General features: G+C 40.9%; 1 long non-coding RNA gene across 1 annotated transcript in view; it reads left to right on the plus strand.

Moving 5' to 3' along the window:
• The window catches only part of LOC308197807, a 146,168-nt gene that overhangs the window by 45,578 nt on the left and 75,917 nt on the right, over nucleotides 1-24,673 (plus strand). The gene's annotated exons all lie outside the window — the stretch shown is intronic.

The raw sequence follows: 24,673 nt of genomic DNA on the forward strand, positions 1-24,673 counted from the left end.
TTTTGCCCTCAGTAGAACTTAAATCAAAGAGAAATAAATCAGGCTTAATCTAGATTTGTAGAATAAAGATGCCCAAATAATTGCCTTTACAGCATATGATAGGGAATAGGGTTGAACCAGTAAGGAATTTAAAAGTAGTAAATAAAATGTCTGCTTTGCCAAATATGTTGTCTGGTGTATTGGGACCAGATTTCAGTATTGCTGAATATAAACAAAGGTAGCCCAAATAACAGTGAATGCCTCTGTACTGCACTTTGAGGAACATCTAAATAGCAACTTATGTATTGGACACTGTCCGTCAGGGAAGCCAAGCTGAAAATGCAGTTTCCTGTGGGCTTTCTATAGCCCCCAGAATCGTGTGTGCCTAAAGCTTAATGCTACAGCCCTAAGCAGCAGGCATCCCAAAGAGGATCTGTTCCTGCAGTCCGGAGAGCTCCAAGAACATACAGCAAGTAAAGCTGGGAGCTTACCATGTTCCCATCTGTTCCCAAAGCATTCTTATTTTTAAGATCATTGTAGTCCTAATTCAGTAGAGTAGCAGTTTGTTTCACAAAGAGGCCCACTAGATATTGCAGTCTGGATCTCAAGCCAAAAAAGTGGTATTGGGAGGGGGCTGGTCCTTCGCGTTTTGTATGCATACTGTTCCTGGGATTTGTATGTGCAGATATGCAACTGGATGGCAAGACAATCCTAAAAGGCAGAAAAGCAAGATAGATACTAGCTTTAAGAGGAATAAGGAGGTCTAAATTGGAAATCTAGTATAGTATGCTTTAGAGTGAGTCAGATGTCAAAAAATGTACGCTGCTTGAGCACAACCCGCGTGTATGTCTTTAAAATGTACACAGACACCTGTACTGATTAGTGCTTGGAAGCAATGTGGAGCCTGAAGTCTTAGTTAGCAGGACTTCCATTAAGTCAGCATTTTTGGCCTTGTATTTATTTATTTTTTTAAATGTGTCCAATTTGGATGAGAACTGCCCTTAAAATGTACGCACTAAAAATTAATCTTTCTGAAATAGCCTATTTTGTTATACAACCTTATGCTGGACATAGTATTGATTTATGTATTAATCTTGTTAAAGCTAACGAATAAATTTGCACAAAAAATGTTGTTGCTTGTTGTTTAGTTTGTGTGTGTCTTGTACCGATCCCATAGCTGGTTTTTCTGTTGTGGTGGGATGGGAACAGCCAGGAAGCACTAACAAATAGCATTGAGGAGAAAGGAAATAGTAAATGGAGTAAAAACCTTTCCATGACACTAAGTCTGTCTTCAGTAAACTGCTTTTTAGTTACCATTCCACAGAATCTTACAACCTCAGCACAGGACCAGCATTGTGATACAGCAGTTTTGTCTCTTGACTTTCTGGGCAGCAGGAAGCAAATGATTTTACCTTCCCAGTCATCTTCCTACCATACTGAATTTGAGATGATGGCCTTTTGTAGCAGCAATGTGTAGGTGAGAACGCTATACAACAGCTAGGCATAATAGTGGTTGCAAATAAACGTGGTATTTCTCATACTGTGGTTTGTATCTTGAAAAGACTTCAGGTGAGTATTTTGTATGGGACTGCTGCTTGTTATAGATGGTGTGTATGTTTGTGTGATTACTAAGTCTTTGGAAGGATGCTGTACTTACTCAGTAGGATTTCCCTGATGAGATTCTTCTTGGTTTTATTTTCAAAATCGTTTTCTTAGAGCTAGCACTTCCAATTTTCAACCCCCAAATCATATCTTGATACAAGGAAAAGGATGGAATAAACTCAATCGCTATGGATTAGACTGTTTCCTATTTCTTGCCTCAGAAAGCTTTATCCCTTAGAAGTTCAAAACAAGTAGGCCAGGTTCATACTTAATATTTTTAAAAATACTACAGTTGTGGCTGTCTTTACTTCCACAAAGTATTGGGATCAAGTATGTCCCAGGTTAGCTGAGCTAACTCATTTGCTTAATAAATTGGTTGAGTGTTTGTTTCCTATCAGTCTCAAAGCCCACACCTTTTCCTGTGGGGTTTTATTTTCCCCACTCTTTTCCCTCTTCTTTCAGAGCCTGCTTCACTAGTGTTGCAAAGCACAGTCTTTAAGCTGTTAATGTACAAAGGATCACAATTTGCACATGAAAATTCCTAAAAAAAAAAAAAAGCATTCTGTAACAAATGAACAGCCCATTCTTGTATTTCATTTCAAATAACTTCTGCTGTTTAGTATTAAAAAATAACAGATGTTATTAAGTCAGTGTGAAGTCATAAGCTCTTTGCAAGTCCAAAATGATACCAAAAAAAAAAAATAATTCAGAGTAAAGACGATTGTTTCTGCTGAAGAGCAGTGCAGCTAACATGTGACTTTTCTCTGTGGAGATGAATCTGCTTTGAAGCTGACCAGTTTTTAGGTTCTCCAGGAGTTAATTGCTGCACTCAGCATTCAGATTTTTCTCTTGTACTTAGTAGCAGAGAGGCTGGTAGTAGGTATCAGAGTGTTTGTGCTCACTACTCTCTTGCCCTCTGTACTCATGTTCTTTTTTCTGGGTGCTGTTAACTGTGTGGTGTAATAACCACGGTGGGATTAAAAGAAGGTATTTTGCTCCTGTAGTAAGACTGTGCCTCCAGCTTGTGCTTTAAATAAGACAGACTGTGTTTTGCAACTTTGATGGCCAGAAAAAGCTGGACGAGGATGTTTGCTTAAAGACTTGCAAAGTGCATGGACAAAGTGCGAACTGTTCAGTAATGCTTTTTCAAATACTTCAGCTTGTCCTTGTGTGGGTCAATATTACTTTCTAGTTAAACTTTTATTGCATTTGGTCACAAGCTTGCAACCATGTGCTTTCCGCTCGTATTCCAGGTAGAGAGTGATGGAGCAATCTGTTCGCACACGCAGACTTAGAGGTGTTACTCCGTTGTAAGTGTGCAGGAAGTTACTTGACTTACATTTAGAAAATCTCATTCTACTCCTTAGGCAGATAAGGGAATGAAAATGCAGAGCAGCGTGTGCTGTTAGGGCTTCAGTAGATAACTGCACCACTCCTTTAAATGAAACAAACAAAGCCCCCAAAAAACAGCAGAACAAGCGCTTGTTAAAACGGTAGTATCAGCTCAGAAAACACAGCCAACCGTTTGCTCGTGGTACAACGTTTAGCATATCTGCATCCTGGTGACACCATACCCAAATCTGAAAATACGTTCTTCCTTGAGCAGCAAAACTAACAAAGTGTGACTTTCTGTGTCTGTGTGTGTCCTAGGTCACTGTACCCCCACAACTGCAATAACCGTATCTCCTAGCTCTGCCTTGTATGCTCCTGGCTCTTCCACCAGATCTCCTCGCAGTGCTGCCTGCTGTTATCGGCAGGGCAAAGCAGGGCACATGCCCTGCCTGACCCTCAGGAGTGCTGTGTCTGCAATGGCCCGCGGGTGCTTGGGGGCTGATTAGCCAGCCGACAGCACAAACAGCACAGAGGAGGGGAAGTAGTGCCAGGCTTGCCTCCAGCCAGGTGCTGATTCTCATAAACCCATTAAAATGGATTCTATGATTAAAATCAGTCCTGGAGACCTTTCTCTTTCATCCCATGTAGCTGGAATTAACCACGTGGTTCAGGACCTATTTGCCATGAAGTGACGGATGAGTGTGTTACAGAAAGCAGAGTGACTGTGTAAGTCCCCTGTCCATAGAAAACAGGTAAAAAAGCAATATGCCTGTAACGTGCTGTGTGATACAGCTGTAATTAGTTGATTGCGAACAGCGCATCCTAACCAATTGATTAAATGGTCTGGAAGAAAAATAAGTCGAAACCATGTGTAGCCAAGCGCAAGGCTCTATGTTTAAGCTGGAACAACTGACTGCTCGCATATTGGCTAGGGAACACCTATCATCTGTTTTTGTAGAAAAGAATTGCAGTGTTACAGCATCAAGGCCAAACATAAGTCAACACCATAACATGAAAAGAGAAATGGGAACAGGTAATGTAGTGCGTGATTCATGAAGTGAACCATACAGGCTGTTCTTTGGAACTGGGAAGACTGGAGTACTGCATCCCATTTTTTCTTGAGCAGCAGTGCTAACTGGAGAGAAACCAGAGGAGTGAAAGAGTTGGGGTCATATAAAGACTGAAAGGTGATGCTAACCATACTTGTGTATATAAGAGGGGATGAGAATACTGTGTCATCTTGCTTGAGAACAAAGGCAGCTTACAGTATGCTTGCAATCTTGGAAGTTGTGGAGTTTCTAATACTACTTATCTTTAAGGAGGAGGTGCTATTTTTCCAGCTCCACTTTCCTTCAGTTGCACGTAATATTTTTCCACATTTGGTTCAGTTCCATATTTCCCCTAGAGCCACTACTGAGATAGCAGACAAGTTCACAGTGACTTTTCTCCCGTTAATTGCCCTCCCAAGATCTGTCCAATGGCTAGCTCTCCGTCAATGAATGCCCAGAGAAGCTGTGGCTGCCCCATCCCTGGCAGTGCCCAAGGCCAGGCAGGATGGGGCTTTGGGCAGCCTGGGCTGGTGGGAGGTGTCCCTGCCCATGGCAGGGGGCTGGAACTGGATGGTCTTTAAGGTCCCCTCCAACCCAATCCATTGTGTGATTCTATGATTCTGTGAAATGTATCTTTTCATTTAAGGACTTAATATTTGCTTTCAGTTTATAAGCCAACTCTGAATTCACTCTTACAAGCGTGAAAATCCTCTTTATACTTAGAAAGTACAAGTAACACGGCTTCAGCACCTTTTCACTGAAGGATCCTTTTAAAGCGGGACACGTAAAGTGAAGAAAACATATATTCCTTACATTAGCACTTGCAATACGGTTCAGACCATTTCAGGTGTTTTATCTTGACCTAAAGGACTCAAAACAATGCCTCTTGATTCATGTCCTTATTACTTCAGCAGAGAATATCTTACACTATTATTTAGCATGACAGTTAGGAATATTAGATTTCCCCTCAAATTATTTTGGTAGAACAGTGCAAACAATCCTGTTATCATTAAGCAGACTTGCAAAAACAGTTGTTCAAAATGCTCACATGCTACAATATTCCTGTACAGAGCCTGCCTACATGATATGTGTACATCTCCTATGCAGTCTGCTTCTTCAAGCTCTTTCAGCTGTCTGTAGCCTGCTGATTTAAGTAAGAGCTGCAGACCTTAGCTTGGAGAATTTGGACTGTGTGTTTTGTGGGACTGCTCCTAGAAAGGCACATTTTGGTTTTAAGACTACCGAGAAGGTACTTGCGATGTTTGAATTTCTTCATTTTGGGGGGCTTCCCTCTGCAGGCTGACCACATTAGACACAAGAACTAACAGGGAGTTACAAAAATATGTTGTCTGTCCAGCTGAGAAAGAGGGAGGAGGAGTTGTCCACGTTAGAAATATTTGTTCAGCTGCTCATGGAGTAAGGCCAGTCAAAGTCACTGTTTACAGTATGAAGTGTGCTGCAGTCCATTTATCTCCTACAGATAACAAAACAAGATAAAGAACCCATTCTTTGGGACAGCTTTGACAAAAGTTTCAGAGGAATAAAAATAAGTTAATTGAAACTTTATGAGCACTGATATTTTTATTTGCTTGGCTGCAAAATACTTACTCCGGGTCAGCGTGTAGTGACTTGGCATTGTTCAGTCATGCCCAAAAGGAGCAAACTGTGTCACAGCCAGGGACCAAAGAAACACTAAACAGCCCCTCTGAGCTGCCAGGCTTCCTCAGTGGAGGTCTGAGCACAGGAGACTTCACCCACATGATGTTTTCTTTCAAGAGGTTGTGAACAAGCAGCCAGAGCTGCTCTGCAGAGGCCCACTGCAAATTTCGGTAGCGTAAACTCAGGATCTTAGTGGACCGAGGGGACAGCATCAGGAACAAATTGCCCTGCAACCCCAGCACACTGCGAGGCTGTTGGAACACAACCAGTTTGGAGAGAGACACACAACATAGCACTACAGTACTATATGCCCATGGAAGGAATGTAAAAACAACAATATTAAATACTTCGACCAGGAGAAAAGTTTTATAGAAGAAAGTCTCCTAAATGTCTTCTGAAAAGTTTCTTCTCCATCTGAAATACGTAGAAAGTTTATATAGGTCAGGAAGCTTGTGCTCATTTATTTTCAAGATATAACGTTTCTCTTCCTTTTGTGCAGGATAGCAATCCTAGAAGATGTCTTATGATTAAAAAAAAGAGCTGGTTTTTTCATGCACGTTTCAAGGGCCTTTAACTTTACTGCCCTTTTACTGCCTTTACTTGCCAAGATAGCCTTTCTAGAGATTTGCAATTGCCTGAGAAGTAGAGTCATGCTTTGGCTCTATTTTCTGCTCTCTTGTGTGCTTTAAATAGTGCCCAAACTTGGCAGATACCACCAGCCTCAGTGCTGAAACCACCGTATCTACAAAAGAATGCAATATGTCTCATCACCTTTAAATCTTTCCCCTGACTGTGTCATTTGGCCTCATTTGGCCAAAAGAGGGAAGGAAGGAAACTGTGCTCCCACTGCTTCTTTTCTGTATCTTTAATTTTGTGGGACCAGGTGGACACCCAGAGGAATAGATTTTCTGAATAGAGGAATTCAGTGAATAGAGGAACCAGAGCTGAGGATGTCCAATCTTTGGATTCAAAGCAAACACAGCCTGATTAGACAATAAGAATTAGATTATTATTATTTTTTTTCCTGAAGGTGAACGCATAGGTTTGTTCCCCCTCTACAGATAATGAGTTCTTAACCGGTTTTGCTTTGCTAACTGAGACTAGGTTTTCAGTAATGAAATGGTAACTTGGCTTAACTTGCTTGGATGTTAACTTAGGGTACAAGTTAAGTTCAAGTTCAAGGCTACAAAGGAAGTTAGGTTTCATTTTATCTGTTTAGCTGAGGTAAAATCTAAATGTTTGTCTTATCTAAATGGAACAGAGCAAACAGAAGAGACAAAGGCCAATATTTGGATGTTTGGCAGAAAGCTGTGACTTCAGACTGATTTTGTATTTCTTTCTGATGTTCCATCTGCTGCCTAGTTGGCATTCCTCATTCAGATGCTGAGGACATAGGTTAGATAAGTATTAGAGCATGGAAGCAGAAGCACTAGAAGATCGTATGAATAGCCACTGCACTTTCTAGAAAGTGTAAGTACTCTTAAATGTGATAAAGAAATTGAATTACAGATCCACATTCTCCTCCACCCTAGCCAGGCACCTCCACATTCACAGAGCCCCAAACCATGGCAGCTGCATCTGTGTCTTCAGGACTGAAGACACAGATTTTGAGGTCTGTATATTTCCAATGCATCAGCTATTTGCTGAGGACAATTTTGTATTCATGGACAAATTTGACATTGGAAAAAAAGGATCTGGAGGAGCTATATTATTGGTGGCACTTCATCATTATTGGTGGCTTTCGCATACTAAGCTTCAGGATGCAGACTTGACTTGCTGCCTAGTGCCAAACAAGACAACCAAGGCAGCTGCAACTTTCAATTTTTGTAGTTTACTGAACGTGTGCCCCACTATTTGAGGTCATGCTGCAGAGAGCTGCATGCAGTGCTACTACAAATTACATCAACAAGCAAATGTTATACTGAATTAATACAGACATATTCAGAGAATGATTTCTTGGTGACCATTTTGATCTTCTAATTCTCTTCCTTAAGAGGCAGAACTGTTAACAAAAGTTTGCAATTCTAATCCTCCTTAACACTTAAAAATAAAAGGATATCAGTATGTTATCCTGCTTCTTATTAGACAAATAATGAACAATTTAGTCATTATATATTGATGCTTACACAAATTGTTACTGAGTAAAGTTTGAAGGAATGAAATAAATACAAGAAGCTCACTTCAGTAGTATTGACTGCAGTTCTTACAATGTGTTTTTATTCAGCTAACTTTGCATCTATGAATAGCACTGTTTGGAAAAAAAAAAAAGAAGAAAAAAAAAGGCCGGAACAATTTCGCAAGACCACCCAGAGGAAGTGATACAAGGCATTATTGGATGAACTCAGGGATGAGTCAGCAGTTCTTGCCTTATGTCATGCTTGGTAAAATATATCAGAAGTCCAATGCCTGTAGAAGAGCACACTGGAGAGCTCAGCTGGAAAGCTAAAGGGATATAAAATATTAAGAAAGAAGTGTAGCAGCTCACTAGGAACACATGACGGAGCACAGGCAAATAAATATCGAAGGATGAGGTTTTTTTGGTTTCACGTTATCACCTGTCTTCTAGGCATTATTGAAATCCCTGCACCCTTCAGATCTTTATCTTACTGTGTGGCAGCTCCCATCCTTCCCTGCTCCCTCACCCTAAACCATTGCTTGTCACTCTAGCAAACTGCCTCTAGACTTTCCTCCTGCTTCTGAAGTCACCTGGATTGAGGTGGCTCTGCACCACCCTAATGGTGCTGGCTGAAGGTTAATTAATACAGCTTGTTTGTGTCTTGGGCTTTGTGAGTGTGGGGGACCACAATTTCTGGGCTTGGGTAGGCTCAGTCATTTACTGTTGAAATCTAAAAAAGTAGGACCAAGAAGCAAAACATGTTTGTGAATTTCTGGAAAAAAAGTTTAACCTATCAGGCAGAGAGACCAAGAGGAATTAGCTGATTACAGCTGTGCCAAAGAGTTTAGTCAATTACTCACAAAGTTGTGAGAAACAGGTAGCATAAGTGGAAAAGGTAATTAGGGAAGTGAAGTACCTACAACCTCCTGTGCGGTGTGGAAACTGCAGATGAGCTGTATCAGGCAGCGCTGCTAAAACAGCAAACTGACTCAGCACATCTCTTCAGCAGCCCCCGTGTGTCCAACCTACCGCAATTTGGAGTCTTGTAAAGGAAACACCCGAAACACCACCCTCTGCTGTCAGAGCAAGCTGCCCTCCATGGAGACTGGAGAGCTGGGCTGCCCACGCTTCCTGCCTGGAGAGCATTCTCTTTTCAAAGGTGGATTTTATTTGCAAGAAAAATTACATGATTGTATTTAGGTTACGGACAAAAATGCAAGAGCTGCAACTTCACACAGCTGGATTACCGCAGACATTTTATTTTCCACTGTACTAATACAAAGTGGATGAGAATGTTTCATTAAGTGATATACAGGCTCCTGAATAAAGTTTACAAGGCAAATGTTTAATGGGTAGTATATCTTTTATTCTTTTAAAAAACACCATCATGTTTTAAATGGTCAGATTTTAACTGGACAGTTACATCCTTGTCTCGTTATCAGACCTTGCACCGTTTTCCCAGCACCAGCAGGGGCTCAGCAGTAGCAGGCGATGCCCCAGTGGGAGCACAGTTGGCGAGTTCAGTGCTGGTCAGCCACCGCAGAGAGGTCAAGTCGGGAGAGATATGGGAAGTGATGCTCCCAGACTGAGCAGAGAAAACTGCAGTCATTTTCCTTCCCCTCTTAAGTTTCTCCCTACACTTTCTTGGTGCCTGTCCCCTAGCAGCTCTGATGAAAGCACTACTCTGCACAACCTATCCCTCTAGCAGGGCTAAGGCACCTAGGGTAAGGCCAACAGCATCCGTGCTGGCATCAGGCACCATGGGGACCAGGGGATGGAGAGAGGATGAAGCTTGTGCTGCTGGAAGTGGGGCATTGATCTGCCTTAGACAGACTTCGCGAAGGTCATGCCAGCAGCCTGCGCTGTGCCCTTTCTGCTGATAAACCTGGGACTTCAGCCCAGGGCTCCGTCATACCAGGGCAGCAGGAGTAAGGGAGGAGATCGCTAGGCTCTGAGAGAAACTCAGAGGGCAGCTCTTGTCTCTCCTTCCACCACTGGGACGCCAGGGGCAGGGAAATGCAGTCATTACAAAGCCTATTAGAGAACATAATTAACTCCAGCTGGAACTTTTGAACTCAACTTTTAAAAACCTCTCACCTCTTGTTAAGAGTATTAAGCAATCACTTTTTCTAAGGCATCAAAGAGCACCGCTTCCTTCATATCGATTCAATGTTTAATTGACATAGATAGGCTCTTTTTTTCACTTCGATCTAAGAAATAACTTACAGGCCCTGTACCGAAAACATCAACCTCCCCAGAGGACTGACTGTAACAGAGATGAGTGATAGCTGCTACCCTTCAGTGCTCTGTGTGTGAAAAGGCAAATACATTCGATTCTAAGGTGCCTCAAGCTCAGAAAACTCGCAGGATGGTTTGAAACTGTTTTGGGGGCTTTATTTATTTATTTATTTATTTGTTTGTTTATTTTTTTATTTATTCCTATTTAAAAACTAATGTTATGAAAGGGAGAATTAATGTAGGAAAAAATATAATCGCTATTCTTTTCCTCCCAAGGAGGCAGCAAAGTTAGGAGAGTGCTTCTTCACCTTTACTGATCAGCAGCTATTCAGCAGACATTAAACAATGGGGAACATGAGTAGCTTGTATGTGCTTTGCCAAATTAAATGCTATTTTCAGTATGACCATGAGGGAATGATTCAGCAGTTTCCTAGCCAGCAAGTCGTTCAAACCTATCCCAGAGTATTTTAAGGCTTGCTATCACGTGTTCCTTAGTTGTAGTTTTCCGTTTTTACTTTATCTGTGATTATATGGTAAATCTATTAATGTATCACTCATTAGAAGTATGAGAGCACACGAAGTTATACAACATAAGGAGAGGGCTCAGCTGAATGAATACAGTTTTCACTAAAAATACTCCCACTGAACGTAATTATCTTTGGCACTCTCTGTGATACTTTAGTTCTTGTGAGAAAACTGTTTCAACCAAAGAGACCCAAAACCCACGGAAATATAACCGTGACAGGGTGAACTCATTTGTATTACACAGTACAGCTTTATGTCACTGTGTGCAGGCAGGAGGGTTAGCAACCTTCTCAAGGCTGCTAACACAGAAGAAGCAACTTGTATGTGTCTCCTGGATTGGGGTTTGATTTGCAATTACTCATTTGTATCTTTCTTGAAAATCAAAAAATACAATGATTAGAGGTCAGCAGTAAGGCTAGCAAATTGAAACGACAGAGTAAGAATGAGCATAAACATAGCTGAATCCTACCTTTTTATCTTAAAATATGGGATGTGTGTGAGAAATGCTCGTGTTGTTTAACCTGCAGCCAGGTGTGTGCTACTCCATCATTGTAGGTAGGTGTCGAGGGTTCATTCTGTGAAGCAGAAATCCAGCATCGCGAGCAGTAAGCAGTGTTCTTCCTGTCGTTGCCATAAAATCATGAGTAGAACTAAAAAGGAAACAAAGCTCATGTGATGATGGGCACTTTGGCGGTTTGTAAATCCCCTTTCCTTATCCCCGCAGGGAGGCCTTGCACTGTGCCCTCTCCCCATCTCGCCAGGCATCTGGTTACCTTACATGCAGGGGCAGCACTGCCATCGGCCTCCCACAGAGGAGCCTTGGTGCGGTGCCTCACTGCGGGACGCGTTTTGGCCTCCCTGCTCCAGTACCCACCTGGCCCTTAAGCTTAGGTTTCATTGTCCCCCCCTCAAATTGCAGTTAGAAAATAGGATGCGGCACATCTGATGCCCCATGTCTACCTTCTTGCTCGCACAGAGAAGAGAAAAAGCCAAAAAGCCCGTGTGAGATGCTGCCTCTGCAAGCTCCTATGGCCTACAGAGCTGCGAGGTGGCCTCGGGCCCAACAAGAGGCCATGCAGCTCCCTGCAGGAGCAGCCCCGACAGGGACTGCTCAGCAGATCTGTGGGGCAGGAAGGCTACTGGGAAAGCAGGGAGAAACTTCTAGCATCCCTGTGGCCAAACTTGCTCCTCTGGAGAAAAAAAAAGCTCATGGCATTTCCTTTGCAGGGAGGGGCAGGGAATGAGAGGTGGAAGGAATCTGACCTGAGAGCGGTGCCTGCTGAGAGAACAGAGTAATCAGCACCGTTCTCAGTGGAATTTGGTGAGAATTCACAATGTCTTTGCAAATTCAGTCAGTGATCAAGAACTAAAGTGAGGTTTACAGCTAGGCAATAAAACTAGATACTGGTTCAATGACTGAACTGAGGGGGGGGGGATTATTGAGGAAAGAAAAACCACAGGTCTTGCTCAGCCTCAAAAACTTGACTGCTCTTGGCAAAAACAAACAAAAGTTAGCAACGAAAGAACACACACTCCAAAATGTATTTTGGGAAAGCCGAATTATTGAGCTTTATCCAAAATGTGACTTAAAGTATTATTCTCTAAACAAAAGTAACTCTGCAAAGTAGAACATTGAAATGTTTTTAAATGTCAAACCCCAAACTTTTTTTTAAAACTCAAGAGGAAAATTTGTTTGTTTTAGTTGAAGCCGTTCAGTGATTTAATCCAAATTCACAACAAAATTTCCTTGCAGCTGTAGTCCCAGCCTATTGATTTGTATGGTTGGGGAGGGGAACGTGATGTGTGAAGATGAAATGGTAAGAAGAAGTGCCACGTGGCATCAAGGCCCCACAACAGCAACAAACCAAAGAATTAAGAAAATAAATAATCTCCTCCAAGAATTAATCAATTTCCCTCTGGCATAGGTAGCACCGGCAAAATTGCTGTCAAGGGTTTGGGTGCTCCTGTGTTCACTCAGCTCATGTTCACATGGGCAAGATTAAACATTTTGACAGGAAAATGCAAATGTGAGGCTTCTCTTGTGAGTTTTTCTCCTGGCAATTTTTGGCAAAGCAGGGCGCTGTAGGTAGAGACTAGATAAATAAATCAAGTTTTTTCAGTCATTATAAGGAGGGAAAGTTTTTATGAGAAGATATGTTAAAAGAAATCTGTAGTGGCTGCATATTATAGCAAAAGCTGACCTGTAGCTACTGGTTTAACACAGCATGAATTAGTAACTCAAAATGAAAGCTTGCTTTTCACTGGATTCCCACAGAGTTTACATTGTTGTGAGCAAGTAAAGCCCAAGGAAGATATGAAAGCCTTACAGAGTGCTGGGCTCGTCAGCCTCTATGTAAGGCAAAGTTCAGCTCTCTGCTCGCCGTCGCTGAGATTCTTGGCAGGCGCAACAAAGCTTTCCTCCCACCACTGCCGGAGCCGTGCCGCAGCTGTTTTGATGAACGTCTTCCCTGTTTTAGTCTCGGAGAAGCTGTCAGAGGACGTTGAGTGTTATTACCTGTGTCTTCTGTGTGTGGGTGTGTGTGGGGAACTAAAATTGACTCTATCAGAAACTTCTGTGTTTGTTCCTTCAGAAATTACTTAAGTATTGACATTTTATAGGAAGTTCCAAACAATAATTCAAACAAATGGTTGTAATGAATGGAAATCTGGCAATCCAGAGCATTGGTAAAGGTAATGATTTTATAACACCTTGCACTTACCTTAGATTCTTTTAGCACAGGTGCTTGTGAGTTTCCTAGGTGGTGACAGCCTTTTCTTTCTGGTTTTTCTCGAAGTAAAGAAGTTCCTTGCCAACACATGTTGTGTTTTTTGGATGGAGATATGACTGGCTTTTACTTACTTTCATCTTATCCTTCTGTCTAAAACATCACGATGATAAAACTGCATGTGTGAGTGGCTCTGTATGCCTGGAAAACCAAACACCCTCTGATTAGGCTCCAAAATCACTCCCCCCGGAAAATACTGTTTAATGACAACAGAGAAGTCTGTATAGGACCTTCCATCCTTTAAAAGATGAAACAATATTACCTTTGCCACTCACCACCCACTTCAGATTAATAATGTTTATCTGGTAATGCTAATTATTAGAATGATGAGATATGAACACAAAGTTGGATGGCACAAATCTGATAAGGCTATTGACTTGAAGTATAAACCTTTATTTTTAAGTAAATTTTCACTTTAAGCTATTAGTACATGCAGCAAGCACTTTACACAAACCTGAATAGATTCCCTGTGTGGATTACAGGCTTTAGGAATGAGGAGAAGCTAAAAATACTGTCTGTCTTGTTACTGAAGTGTTATCAGAATGATGGTTACAACTGATCACAGAATAACCGTCTACTTTTCCAACTGCAGGTGTTGAGTCTGTGCTGACACGAACAGAAGTTGTACTGAAGTGGTCAGGAGATGTGTGCAGTTTCCTATAAGACAAGTTTATAACTACTAATATATATTTTCAGCTGCATTAAATCACAAGCCTGAGTTCTGATTATCAAGTCAGAAAGCAGCTATTGCACAACACGGTAACATAGCTCATTAGGTAAAAAACAATTTGTTGCTTTGAGCTAAAATAGTAATAATCCAATTGTTAGGAGTCTTGCATATTTTGGAAGGGTCAAGTTTCTCTTTTGTTAGGCTTAACATACAAGGAATGATAGGGAGTAATTAATAGAATGATTTAAGCTTTATGAACCTAATGGCACTCCACTGCAAGTAAATATTTCTCCATTGGCCTTAGATAGTGCTCTCTGTTGATTCTGCTTCCTGAGTTAAAGAGGAGCCAGGAAAACTACAATTTAACCTGAGAGACTACAAGTGAAAAATACGCATATTAGATGTTTTCCAGAACAGCCTAGGTTCTGTTAACTGGCTGGGCGGTAGGAGTGGACACAAGAAGTAAATGCAAGCGTCTCTGCATTAACAAACACCCTGAAAGCAGCTCTCGCGGTCTGAGAACAGATTGCTGTTACTCTAACCTTCAGACCTGCTCAGCACCTTTAGGCTGACATCCTAGCTTGAGTGCGTTCCTCCCTGAGCTTCCACCTGAGTCTCGGAGCTTCTTCCATCATCTTGGTCAGAAGCTAAAGCCCCCTCCTTCCCACCCACCAGCCTGTCGTGCAGCAGCCTGGGCTTGCTGGCACCCAGAGCAGCTCACAGCATCAGCAGCCTCTGGCCCCCCGAAGGGCTCGTGCCAGGCATGGCGAGATGCAGGCAGAGAAGAGCAGTTTGGCAGGAGAAAAATATTTCCCATGGGTGCCCTTGGTATTGCTATAGCAGGAGCAATATCTGCTGAGGTGCCTACAGTGGTATTCTCTAATTGTTGAACGTTTTGTCCGTTTTGTCCCATTATTTAGGCTGACAGTTTGTAGATTATGGACTAAGTGGACCAGTGCAGGCCAGACCTAAATCCCATGGAAGTTGATGGGGGAAAAAAAATACTTGCACAGGTTTTAATGGGCTTTGGATCTAATGAGCAATGGACTTATGACCTAAATTCAATCTAGCAACTATTTTCAGTACACAGGCACTTAAAAGGATTAATTAAGAGATGGTTCGGAGCTCTATTCCACACCGTTACCTCCTTCCCTCCCATTTTCTGAGGAGCACTGCGTCTTCAAACGAGTGCAACACAGGGCTCCGTTTTTGTGCCGCAGTCCTGTCATAGCACATCTGTTACCAGAAATTTTAAAGCTGATTTTGTTTGAGAATCAACAATCTCCATTATATTTTGTGAAGCTTCAAATACTAATTTATTGACAAAGTAGTGAAAATACTTCCTTAAACAGAGATGTGGAGTACAGCAAAACATTTCTACGCACAGTACGAAGATTGGGTCAGCAATGTACAAAACACCATCTGCACCATCCCAAGTCTGTGCTTAATTTAATACAAGGAACTCCACCTCAGCCCCAGAATATATGTAACTGTCTTCCATGCTGCCACTGATATGGAAGAAATTTCATGCTGGAGAGCAGCTTAATCTGCTGGTTCAGAGGCCATGAATAGCAAGGATGCTTTAGCTGCTGAAGAGCCTACTCCAGTGCCTATTCTACATCAGGAGGGTTAACCACGACATGTGGCTGCCGACTCCAAAACATTATGTCTAAGTGAACCAGAAAATTCACGTGATGCCTCTTACTTCAGGATCACTTGTTAGAATATTTGCTGTTATTTATTTCTGCACTTAGAAAGTCGTGTGTCTCAGCACAGATACAGCAAATGTAATTATGCTGATACTTGTAACTATGGAGTTTCATTTCCTTGAAACTCTTCTCTTTCCTCTGACCTTGGAAAAGCAGAAATACATGAAGGAAGTCAAATTGTTGTCTATTGGTTATCTATGGAAAGTTGGCACATGCCTCATATGATCTTTGTTTTTGCCTTGAAAAGAGCTAATGTGCTTCTTTCGCCTTGCATATGGTCTGGAATGAACTTCTGTTGCTCCTGTTTGCAGGCTTTCAGAGTTGTTTTTTTTTCCACCCTCCTAACACAGGCTAGAAATTAAAAGAAAAAAAGAATGAAATTGAACAAATATTTTATGAGTTATATTTATAATATTAGTTTCAAGTAATTTCAGCTGCTAGGATAAGAAGGGATTTTCAAATGACATTTTAATTAGAAAGTGGTTTTGTAGTAATTTGTATTATGGTCCAACACTTATTTGTTTTGTCAGAGTGTCAGAGACACTTGCCAGAAATGTGAGGATGAGAGGCAGCAGCTGCAAAATGACTGCGCATTGCTAAGAGACGCCGAGCAGAAAGGCGTTGCAAAGATATGCAGACATTTTGAGACGTGTATGACGAAAGCTTAAATAGAGCAGGGAAAAATAAAACGGTAGGGTGTGTAAAAGTATTTATTTTGCCGGCCTATACAGCTGTGTCTAAGAACACATATTTTACATGTCACCTGCTAAAGTTAGCCAGGTGTTTCTGTCTTTAGGTGAATTAAATTTGTTTTAAATTTAATTTGTTTACTACAGCATCAGAAACAATTTTATTTATTTATTTATTGGTCCTGGAAAAATCTGGGCTTCTATGAACAGTGCGAATGTGTTTCTTGACCAGGTTTTGGTGGTTCTTTCTCCTGGTGAACTACACATTCAAGGGAAGAATGAGTTATGCCACATCAACTTTTGCTATTTCGTTGACAATCTGTTGGGGAAATTGCTTCTGTGAACCTTTCTCATTACAATTTAAAGTGGTCAGTACCAAAGCCCTAATATACACACCGTGCTTAATGGTGCATCCTTTACCATGTAAAGTAATATGTATGATAGCACAAGTACCATCAAACTCTAAATGACATTTCAGAAGGGGAAATGTCTTCAAAAAAGAACCGCTAGCTGTAAATAGTCTATTTTAATACATCAAAATCTGAGTTCAGTGCATTGTGATTCCAACAAGAAGCACACAGCACTCTCTGTGATTTGCTCCTGGGAGCAATTGTGTTCATTGTGCTCATGACATGTACAAATATACACGAAATAATACTTCTGAGGTTTCACATCCTTTCATAGTGTAATCAGAAGACCCAGGAGCAGACGTCTGAGCAATGACAGGGGTACTGCGGAGTCATATGTTTCCCATGGAAATCAATCACGACTTCCCACTCTTCGCTGTCACACATCTTCAAAGCACAAAAACAGATTGTGTTTTGGGCAGGACAATTATTTGCTTCACATCAAAGTTTTTTGCAGCTCTTAATTCAAAATAGGTTTCAAAGGAGTAAAACTACTGCAGGTCTGTATAATGCACGGGCGTCTTTTCCGCCTCTAGTACACTTTCTATTGATAGATCTCAGTCTCCTTTGCAAACATTGATTAAGCTGCCTGCCAGAAAGAAAATGTGGTTACTGTTTCAGAATAAGGGCCACTGCTAATTATTGCTATAACCCTTCAGCTTTTGCAAAGAATTATAAAAATAGTCATCCCCATACCTTACCTGTTGTGCAATTGCAGTGTGATACCTCTCCAGGTACTGCAGTCTCGAGTATCTGCGTGGTCTAGGCCTATGTATTGGGATTTTGTCTTTCAGGATCGTGCCCTGTTGCTGCCTTGATTGGTCGTAGGGGCAAAAGTTTAATAAAATAAAAATAGGCTCTTTGTCCTATGCTTAATGGATTAAATTGCTATCTGAAACCTGTAGTTAAATGTCATACTTAACAATACAAAAAAAAAAATTACTGGAAAAATGAATTATAAAAGGGATTACTCATCCTATAAAAATCTCTATGCTGTGCATATTCTGCTGTAAGAGTCTATTGATAGAGATGCTCTTTGGGCATAGACAACCTTCCATGATTATCTTTACTTTTTGACCCAGGTATTAAGCAATCCATTTCATCCTTGACACAGGAGTTCAGCGTTCACTAATAAAAAATGTGGACAATGCTATTGCTCCCTTAGTGCTGGCTGAATGGCAGAGCAGCCCAGGGCCTTGTGGCCGCTCTGTTTCCCCGAGCATGGAGCTCGGCGCTGGGGTGGTGGGGCCACCCTGGGCCGGGGGAATATTGGTCCTCTTGGTCTTCCCTGTGAAAAATGCTGCTTCTGCAGGCTGTTTGCAGAAAGCCAGTTGTGAACGTTTGCTTTTGAAATTCACACTCAGTCTAAAACTTGTGTGAGCTGAATGTTGTTTCTGTTTCCTGAGGTTAAAATAGGACTTTGGTTTTGTGACGCATTCACACTAGGCTAGCCGCTCAAGCTCTTACTTTGTAGTCCTCTCCAGAAGCTTTGTGCACCCACAGAGAGGTGAGTGAGGTGTTTTTTCAGCATTATATTTACCTCTAGAAATCATTGAATCTCCATTCTAACCCTTTACTAAAAAGCTCTTTAGACTTGAAATTTTTGAAATGGGGACAGAAAAAACTCCTGGTTTGGTTCAAGAACAAACTAAAACAAATATTGTTTTCTCTTGTACCAGCCTTTCTTGTGGAAAGGAGCAGAGGTAGCAGCACTATTTTGCTTTCCAGGCAGCTACACTGGTAGCAGCAACAGCAGAGATAGATGGCACTGGAGATAAATAACCTTGTCCTCCTGACTGCTGTGCCCAGAGGCCCCCAGCCCAGACATCCGTCTCAAGCAGAATCCATGCAGGAGGAACAACTACATTTATCTCCTTAGCTGCATGTTACATGGTGCCATTAAGACCTCTATTTTGTATTTTACTTTAAACCTCTGTGCTTTCCTTTTCTAATTACAAACCCCCACGTCCCTCATCAAGATGCATCCCCTTCTGGGCCAGCCCAGGAGAGGAGTCTTGGAAAGAGAAATAAAGAGGAGTCCAGTTCTGACACTGTGCTTTCTTCTTATCTCTCTGGTTGCCCTTAGCCATCCCTGCCAGCTTTCAGACTGACTTGTTTGTTCAGGCTGCCAGACTTGCTGGAGTCAAAGCCAAGGGGAATTTTTCTTTTTCCACAATGTGTTTTCTGTGGGGTGGCTGTGCAGGGGAGCTGCTTCCATCCCCAGCCATATGAAACGCATGTCATCTCATGAAGGAAGTCAGCTCTCAGGAAGAACAGGAAGGAAATACTTTTCCTGTTTCATATTAGCTCCAAAGACTTGTGAGCTACCTTTGTGATTAATCCAACTGAGCTGCAGTTTGTTGGTACGAAAAAAGATGTGTATGTTGCTAATCTTTGAATGCCTTTCCTCTTTGGAATTTGAACATGGAATAAAATCTTTGGCGTAGGTATATTTTTATTAGGAAAAATTGTGTATTTTTCCTCCAGTCATGTAGTTGGCCGTAGATCAAAAATTGAAGATAAAAGCACTCGGGATGAGAGGCATACTTCAAGCTTTCTCCATCTCAGCTATTTAAAAGTTCTTTTCTAAAAATACATTTTAGCTAGACTGAAAGCTGCACTTTGAGACAGCCTAAAAGGTGCTTCAGCTGGATGAGCCGACCCGTGGCAAGGTATGCTTTGTGGGAAGTCAATGGTTAAGGACTGCTTTGCTTCTTGTTTTCAGCCTTCCTGTGGCCCTGGAGGTCCTTGTGGGAACATATTCCAGTGGAACCGCAACCACAGCTCCCTTACTTTATCTCCTGGGTGGTTCATTCTTTGGCAGGATACTTAAAATAAATACATGACATGTGAAAAGTTAAAGGAAAAGCTGAAAAACGTTAAAAACTGTAAGTAATGAGAGCTACAATGAAGACAGTGCATTACTTAAGAGTTTTTTTTTTTCTTTTTTTTTTTTTTTTGTGGTTGGTCAGACTGGCCTTTCTCTGCACAACTGGGGGGACAGCTAAGCATGAAAGAGTCCCCTTTGTAAACTCTAGAAGCCACAGCAGATTTGCTCCATCAGCTTTCTCATCGGTTTAGGTGCTGGGAGCAGGAGAGAAGTGCCGTGACTTGTTAGTGGTTCAATGAGCAGACATGTCTGAAGTAACACTAAAGGAACACAAATGACCCTTAAGTCATATGATTTTGATCTGGGGAACGTGCTTTTGGGATTAAAGCAAAGTTTGACATGTTTTTCAGCTTTGATTTACCAAAAGTCAAAATATGTCACATGACAAAATACGAATTTAAAAAACGTGTACAAAATTAAAAACTGCAAAATATTAAACCAGACTCATGACTAAACTGCTTCAGTGGACTGCCCACACCAGTGTTATCAGTCCCACATGAGATCAGCATTCTTGGTGGTGTAAACAGTTGTGGGTCATGCTTTAGCTTTAATCTTTGAGGCCTACCAGGCCTCAATACTGTCTCATTTCACATGATAATTTGGATCTGGGACTATCTGGATATTTTATGAGTTTGTCATCATAAACTGGGATTGCTTTAGTTTCTCTGGAAATGAAAGTGAATAAAAATATTTATTGAAACATCACCAGTGTATTTGGAGGCCTTGCTGCTCTTTTTAATACAGGCAAATCCAACAGGGTAAGTAGCGAAGGTTTCTGTCACCCAGTGCAAGGTGCGTCTTTCATTACACATATCCCTAACCTTTTACATCAATATTGAACAACTCTTTCCCCCATATTCCGTAAAAGTCTGTATTTTTTAAAGCTTTTCAACAGTATGATGTATGAAAGGAGTTCCTCAGTGGGATTTTTAACTTTCCAGCATAGAAGCCTCAAATTGTGCAGTACGCACAATTCCACAAGTTGTTTGACTGCTGAAATACTGTCTGGTGACATGTTGTGCTACCTTCCCGAAGCAAGCAGAAAGGAAATAACAAACCACATATAATTTTTGTGCCATGGAAAAAGAATCCTCATCCTTTCGGTGACAACCTCACAGTTGTACTTGTGGGTGCCTGACCTCGCTTTTGGGCACGAGCCTTCTCTTAGTTAAATGTTCTGAGTTTCCCCCTTACAGGTCTTAGCTCTAGACAAGGAACTACAGCTGCAGGTACCTGCTTGTGCAGAGCAAGTGTACTTGATGACGTGGGCACTGGCCACAGACCGTGCAGCCCAGGGATGCGAGGTGGTCTCTGTCTTTCATGACTAGGGTAACGGGCTTTAGGTGCAACCACGTCATGATATATTCCATATGAATAGAGATAGAGGGGTAGATTTATAATGGAAGATGTGGGAAAGTGTCTGTAGGTATGCACTGTTATTTCAAAGCTGTGAAGTCTCTTAAGCCATGCAACCTTAGGAAATACAATGTACAAACATAATTACATGCCTGATTACCTTGAATTGTTCTTATAGACTATAGGCCTGAAGCTAGAAAATTATGTATATATTTGTTCAGGTGAGACTTCTGTTCAGCAAAAGGGTACTATCTGCCCAACTTTTCCATGTGATTGACCTCTTGGGCTTGAACGGGATTGTTTGTAACCTTAAACATGGATGTATGCTCAAGTAACTGAATTGCTGTCCAAGTAAGCTCTTTTTTCTCTCCTACGTCCAAGGCTTGATGTGCAGAATTTATTTATTTAGTGTGCTAAACTACCAACACTGAAAGCAAAATTTGATTAGAATTTCTTTTAATCCTTTTTAATAACAGTATCTGCTCCAGGGTTTTAGAAAAAAATAAACAAATTGTAAATGTTCTGTGTATATCATCTGGTTCTGATTGCCGACTTCATTTTTTTTTTCTAAATAGCAATGGAACCAATTCAGCAAATACAGGAACAGTCCAGAAACATGGTATTGATTAATGAGAGATGTTTTGGAGTTGCCTGCTGTATAGCTCAGCGCATTCTGTGTGTGTTTGTGTATTTCAGAGAGAGCCCCTGATTTCCCTCGTTAGCACAACGCTGGGAGTTGATATTGCTTACACTATAGACAAGGGAAAACACTGCAAGGGAATAGATTCTTTGCTAAGGAGCAGTGCCCTGTACTGTGTTGACAGAGTGTTTGAAGGATCCCGTTTCATTAATTACAATTTCCATAGAAGAAATTCAGAAATGAGTGTCTCAAGTATTGTGGGAATATAAATTAATTTGAAATATGAAATCTAATGTAAACCAATAGAAGAGTGTTTCCTAGTAACTTTGGGTTAAGATGTTCAGAAAATTAGATGAATTAAAAAACAAATAGCCCCAAATGTCACATTTCCTCTTTTTAAATGACCAATTGCTTTCAAAAGTGCAACCATGTATGCTATTGAAAGAGTTTAAGGGAAGAAGGGATTGGTAAAATCAGTCTGAGCAGTGATACCTGATCTCCCAAGAATGACACTTGATAAAGGATATGGTATGAAATTCTTGTCTTATTCTATGGCATTCTATGCCATATTACCATTAATATGTCAAATCCCTTTAAAGATCTGTTATTCAGGTTTGGAATGTCCTCTTCCTTTCCTTTAATCTTATCACTTTCTAAAGTGGAGCACAGCCATAGGACAATACATCAATAACAGATGCTGTGTTTCTTTCCCATGTGCTCCCGACAGTATCTGCGCACCTTCTCTAAGCTGTTGGTTAGGACTTAGCATGTTTCTCTAAAGGGAATATGCTGTAAATACTAATATCTGCTCATATATGTATTGGACATATTGGTGGATTTGTAGAAGAAGTAATGGTCCAAGCCAGACACAGCTGCCAGGTTATTTCTATAATAATTTTTCCTCTCTTTTCTCTTGAAAGAGCAAAAGCGTCACTGAACTGTGTCAGCTGGGAACTTAGGCTGAAGGTAGACTTAATGCCAAGAACATTTTTCAAAGTATTCAACTTGCCTTCCATCTTTTCAGTCTGTTATAGTCAGATTTACAAGTGTGGCGCACCAAGTACTTCCTTCCCCTCCTTGTTTCCAGACCATTTTAATAAAGGCTATCACATACATGATTAAAGTAGTTAAATTCTAATAGTGTACAAATATTTGAAGGATGCTATGAACCTTCTGAACTATTTTTGAGGTTACTCATTACTTTAATCAATTAATGTTTGTTTAAATGCAAACACAGCTGTTTCATATGTTTGTTTGTTTTCTGTTCCTTTCACGAGGGACTCATGAGATGAGCAAACAAAACACATTGGGTTGAAAAACCTTATTTCTTCAAAGCCTGTAATCCCAAATGACAAATATCCTTGCTCTCCAAATTGCAGAGGGGGGGAGAATTGTTATTTTCTGTTGCCTTTTGGTTTGTAATTTACCCTAAAAGCCATAAATACGAATAAAACTGAGCTTCCAGTTATTGCTTTTAAGATGGAGCTTGTTTCCATCAATGAGATACCAAAATGCACAGATCTTTTTTCCCCTGAAGAACTTTTATGCTTCTCTCCATCACTTATGCTTTCCTACAGGGCACTTCAGCATTTACCATTTGCTCAAGTTTTTTCCAAAAAATTCGAAAAACCTCATTTTTCTCTCTTTAAATATATATTTCCTTCATTTTATGCTAATTTTTCTTTATGAGCATCAAACGTTTAACCTTCTTGATAGTTTGAGCTAGTAGTAAGTACAGGATTAGGAGACTTGCACGGAGGGCTGGTTCACATCTCTTTCTTTGCAGTGTGATCTCATTAATGAATAGTCAAGTTGAATTTGGAAAATGAACACAGGATTAAAAAAAGGTTGCTTTGTAACTCTCATTCTACTTAAAAATAATTAATGTTGACTGGATTTCATTAAAAAAAGTAGTTTTAAATTTATTATTTTCAATTGAATGTTTACTGTGAAATTCTTTACTCTTTTAATTTCTTGAGAGGAAATAATACCTAAAGATTCCGAGTTCGTTTCTGTGGAATCCTGCTGATTTCATTCTTAATAAATTCTATAGATCTGAGCCTACAACTGTTACGAAACTTAAAAGAAAATGACAATTAAGGTGATTATTTCAGTAACGTGTTAAGAAAATTCACCTAATCCCTATTGTTAAGTGGACAGAATTTTTTCCTCTGAAGGAAAAAAAAATAGAACAAATGCCTCATTAAAAGATTTGTTTTCTGTGGTCTGTCAAGCTGCTTTTATTTTAAACTTTATTTAGATCAGTGCTATGTTTGCATTAGTCTAGATGTGGTTTCTTAGTAACTCTTGGATCTTAATTAAAAAAGATGTCCAAAGCTCCTGTGTGGGTTTGGTTCCATAATGGAAGTAGCCCACTTCCCTGGCTCAGTTCTGTCTCCTCGTTAAAGACCTCTTAGCACATTAAACAGGGCGCAAGGACTTGATCCACATTTCTTGATGGCTATCTGGCACCAAGCACTTGTGAACGCTTTATGTCTACAGCATTTTGTTTGATCAGCAGATACTTGTGAATGGGAAAAGTTTGCAGGCTTTGGAAACAACAGAAGTTCACTATTCCTGCTGGCGCTTTGCTTGTGCAAGAGCAGATTGCTCTTTAATTACAGGTACTACAGATGCGATGGCCAAAGCTTGATTCCATGTGGACGTAAAAGAAAATCAGTTGGAGGATTATAGACCCAATAGTTGCGTCCTGTAAATGTACTGAGGTATCATACATTTCCTCCGGGAAGGGTGCGCTTTCTCTGGGAGCATCTGCTGATGGACCTGTCCAGTTATTTTCATCTGTTTTGTCCTCCCCACAGTCCAGCCCCCCTCATCTGGTTGTTTCCTACTGTGTGACCTGCCGTGTTGTGCTCTAGCAGGAACTTTGCTGTGGGGGGTATGTCCCCTGCAAACATATTCGCTGTAACAAGCTCCTTGTAAAGGTTTTCGGTCATCTCTGATTGAACATCTTGCTGCTCATGTGCGCATAGGTCAGCGGGGTCTTGAAGAGGGATTCTGGTCCC

Source organism: Anser brachyrhynchus, assembly GCF_964034855.1.
Source record: "Anser brachyrhynchus genome assembly, chromosome: 7".
Taxonomy (NCBI): domain Eukaryota; kingdom Metazoa; phylum Chordata; class Aves; order Anseriformes; family Anatidae; genus Anser; species Anser brachyrhynchus.